This window comes from Cetorhinus maximus, chromosome 23 (assembly GCF_964194155.1).
Source record: "Cetorhinus maximus chromosome 23, sCetMax3.hap1.1, whole genome shotgun sequence".
In the NCBI taxonomy this organism is placed as follows: domain Eukaryota; kingdom Metazoa; phylum Chordata; class Chondrichthyes; order Lamniformes; family Cetorhinidae; genus Cetorhinus; species Cetorhinus maximus.
This window is the reverse complement of record NC_135901.1, coordinates 45,761,128-45,761,915: the sequence shown is the minus strand read 5'-3', so window position 1 is coordinate 45,761,915 and position 788 is coordinate 45,761,128. Positions and strand designations below refer to the sequence as shown.

At 43.0% G+C, this 788-nt stretch overlaps 1 non-coding gene across 1 annotated transcript; it reads right to left on the bottom strand.

Annotated features, from left to right (window-relative positions):
• Positions 1–387: 387 nt before the first annotated feature.
• On the bottom strand, positions 388–460 carry trnat-agu (transfer RNA threonine (anticodon AGU)). The gene has a single exon. It is a non-coding gene; the product is annotated as a tRNA-Thr (tRNA).
• Between the last annotated feature and the right edge of the window lie 328 nt (positions 461–788).

Below are 788 nucleotides of genomic sequence, written 5' to 3'. Positions count from 1 at the left end.
TTCTCTGTACCGTCTCCACTGCCAGTATATTATTTTATAAATGTGGAGATGAAGACAGCACACGGGATTCTAGATGCCGTCTCACCAAAACAGACTTCTTTATCCTTGCTTTATTACAAACCCCTTGCCATCGGCCTTCCTAATTCCTTGCTGTACCTGCATGCTCGCTTTCTCCGTTGCTTGCACAAGTCTCTTTGAACATCAGCACTTACAAATTTCAAAAGCATTCTGCTGTTCTAATTTTTACGACCAAGTGAACATATTCACACACCTATCTACATTATATCCTATCTGCCATTTTGTTGGCCACTCACATAACCTTCTGATACCCTTTTACAGTGCTCTGCTCAAAAGTGACCTTGCCACCAAACTTCATACTGCTCATGCAGGCCCCAGTCAGAATTGAACTCACAACCCCTGGTTTACTAGACCAGTGCTCTAACCACTGAGCTATGGAGCCACTTGCCATGTCTTATTCACAGTAAGTCTCCTAGTGGAATGAGGAACAGGACAACTCCGCATTGATGATATATGATAGACTTGGAAATGTCTGAGATGGAGAACAGACAATTAAAAGATGCGACATGAAAACGGCAGAATTTGATGTGCTTTCAGTGATGAATGTCTGCCGTGGTTATGTGAGAGATTTTACTGCTGCCTGTTCACACTGACACAAATATCACTCCTGACCAATCAATCTCTTTGAAAGCAGCGCGCCAGGCCGAATGGCCTCTTTCTTTGCTGGAACTGTCTATAATGTTATTTTTCCCAGCATCATTTCCCAGTCA